This window comes from Dromaius novaehollandiae, chromosome 9 (assembly GCF_036370855.1).
Source record: "Dromaius novaehollandiae isolate bDroNov1 chromosome 9, bDroNov1.hap1, whole genome shotgun sequence".
Lineage (NCBI taxonomy): Eukaryota > Metazoa > Chordata > Aves > Casuariiformes > Dromaiidae > Dromaius > Dromaius novaehollandiae.
In genome coordinates, this window is record NC_088106.1 from 18931572 (window position 1) to 18935197 (window position 3626).

Consider the following 3626-nt stretch of genomic DNA (forward strand, 5'->3'; position numbering starts at 1 on the left):
TTGATGCTTTGAGACTTGCCTGCTGTGATTGACACTACACTTCAATGGAAGTAAAATCAAGCCTTTAATCAGCAAGGAAGTCAGTGAATCATTGATGTGAACAGGAACTGGATTTACTCTTCAAAGAATTAGACTCAACTGTATTACAGCAGCAAGCTTTTCTCTACTGATGACTCTATACTCTACTTAGCACATGTCATTATTAAGTTCCCAAAGGTAAGGAAAAAGTAGGAATTAATTCAGTGGCGATAAAGTACACAAGCAAATAGTTTAAATTTTTGTTTCTACTACGAAAGAAAGGACAATAGAGCAATGCTCAGTCTAGAAGCAGTAGTGTAAATAGCATATCTGGTTAATTTATTTCATTCACATATGTGGAAATTCAAGAAAACAGGCATTTCTGAGGAAGGAACAGACTGGAGGCAGTGAAACAGAACATTACATTTAAAGATCTTTGTCAGGTCTGACTATTGTATCCAGTCATACATTATTCTGAATTATTCATATATTATTCTGAAACGGAAAGGCAATAACCGAAGATGGAAGAATAGGAACAGATTATAGGTACAGCTTAATGCTGGAGAAGTTGAAGAACAATTTGATCAAAAGCAGATACGAAATACGTGCTTTCAAATTGTGTAAAACTTAAATACTAATAAAAATGGCATGGAACAATCTTGGGTCCCTTTAAGTACTTAATTAATTGTTTTTCTTGATAATCTGTAACTATGTACAGGAAATTTAGAACTAATGATATATGTAGTCCCTACTGGAACTGCTCACTGCTTATTCCATTAGTGAATGTGAATTACGGTTTTCCTTCAATTATTGATTCTCCTATCATGCATACTACGTGCCAACACGTACTGTCACAGTGCAACTAGGCAGCACAGCAGAGCCCGTGAAGATTTAATGGGTAGCTAGGCAGAAGGCAAAAAGAAAAGGGTGAGGAACAAAGCTACAAAAAGGTTATGCTGAAGGTCACATCGAACAGCTCCATGCTATAGCCACGCTTCCCGGGTGGCTAGGCCTTTGCCTTACTCACCAAGCCAAACAGCATTTCTCTCTATGGAAGCGACAGTGACACTGGTTTACAAACCAATTTTGTAATTTTACCCCTCATTTTCCAGTAGCGATTCCTATATAGATTAAGGAGTTTTATGCATCATACTATCTCTTTTCCCCTGCACCAGCCTGGGGAGAAGCAGGGTGGAAATCATGCTCAGAATTGTCTTGAACTACAATAACCTGTTTTTATTTATGAGGACATGACCATCTGTTGTGCAACTTTATTCAGCGTGGCAAGAAGAGCCTGGCAGTCTGCTCTTTTTCTCCCAAATGGCAAGTAGGGAAGGCTCCTGTCTGCCTGCTCTCCTCAACCCTCTCCATAAACCAGTTTCTTTCCAACCTGAACATTTCTTTTCACAGATCCTCAAAAAGCAGCTTATTTTTCCTTCACAAAAGAAAGAAAACCCCGAGTTCTATTTAACATTTTAATTTTAAATTACTCTAACAGATTTCCCAGGGCTGGCAAACACATTGCAGTAGGGAGGATACACAAAAGTCACATGAATACACCGTCTTAGACCTATGTGCTCACTGCACATAGAACCTAACTGGATTTCTGCTACTGCATGGAAGAGCCAAGGCTCATCAGCCTGTTTGTGGAAAAAAAGCACAGACAGTGCAGTGGCCCTGCAAAGGGAAATGGGAGCCAAGATATGCACAAAGAAACATGGAACAGTGCCAGTTTTCTCAAGTGAGAATCGGTTACAAAAAGTAGGTAACTTTCTAAAAAGAAAGCAGTTTTAGAAAGTAAGTATAAATTTCATATTTTTAAGATTTTTCAGATTTTAAAATCCATCCTGCAAGCAAATAGACTCAAAGTTCTCTAACTGCAATAACATTTCCTGAAACTACTTCAACAGAAATAATGAACAACCAAACATACTTTATCAAGAGAGTAAAGTGACTATGGATAATGAATGTTTTTTACCCTTTGGCTGCAAATGATGGTGGCATGAAAATTTCCATCTCCTTTCTTTGTCTACAAGATCTAATAAGAAAAGTTAGTTCCATCAAGGCAAAGATAGATCTATGGAAAAAAAATATTAACTTAAAAGGAGAAAAAAAACCCACCACAACAACAGTGAGCAATCTTCAGTTGTCTCAAAAAAAAAAAAAAAATTTACTGCTTTAATGACTTGCACTGAAATTTGCGTAAAGAAATTCTGAATCCTACAGAGTAGTAAATGTCTTTTTTTTAAAAAAATATCATTTATTAGGAATCTCTGCACTGTATTAAGCCATGACAGACAGGATGCATAGCATTTTTAGTAAAGACTAAAACACTTGCTAATTTTCCCTCACTATATTAACAAAAGAAAGCAAAAGCAACTTACAGAAAACACCAGTGGACAACTATTAAACTGAACTCAATTGGTGATATTGCACAGGTAGCAGGAAAGAGAGTTACATCATATATGCCACTGCACTGGAAAAAAGTGGTGGCCGTTTCAGAGGAAAAGATACGAGTCGAACAGATATAACTGTCCGACTGCATTGTCTGAATGTATTTGTCCTCGTGGACAAATGAATGGCTTGTTCAGTGGATGAGGCCATGGGAAGTCTTATCAGCTAAATGGGATAAGGACCTACAACTGATGGAATCCAGACCTGGAGCTTTGTTTGGGGTATTTTTGTAATTGAATTTTGGCCATATTTTGCTGCTGCTTAGCCTTCAACATTGCAGTTTAAACAAATACCACAGACACCTAAGGTTTTGTTTCTGTGCATATCCATGTTCTGTAAGTGTCCATGTTCTGGGAGATCTCAGAGCCCCAGCAGCTGCAGACTGATACAGGTATGGCCAGTATTAGACTGCTAAGTAAAAAAGCAATACCATGTTTGGTACACATGAATTAGAAAAATCTAAAGGGTAAGAAAAGACTGAATAAAGAGTACGAAGCACTCTAAACTCTTGGGACTACTACCCAAAAAGTTATGAAGACTGCAACAGCTTTGAAACAACCAAGCTCAGATACACCTATAATAGCAATCAAAGCATCATACCTAAGGCACTGCAGAAAAAAAGCCTCTCATGACATTCATCACTTCACAGATATCTATTTCAGGGGCAAATAAAAGCTCTGGAACTCCCCATTCCACTCCAAACCCCAAAGAAATGCCTTGAAGTAATACAATCCCTCCTACAGACATATCCATGCTGTAGAACACAGAGTCAATGACAGAGCTCATTCTGATGACTCTGCTTCTGTACCAAAAGTGATTAGGAATAGCTACATTAGCATACTGCTCTATATAGATAAACATACCCGGCTTCTCAGAAGAATTAATCGGCATGGGCTGAGTGCCAGGCAGCTAATGCTGTGCCCAGAACCCAGCCTAACTTGCTCAGCGCTAGTGCAGCTACTGTTTCATGGCATTGCATCGTGCCATTTAAATGAACTTAAAATTAATTGTTCCACAAGGGAGGAAAACAAACAAAAACATATTAATACCAGCTACCTTCCTTAAGCCTATTATCTTCACACAACAAAGAAATTATTTTCAATATAGTACCTGAGATATTAGTCATATTTGAAATGCACTATTTAACACAACTA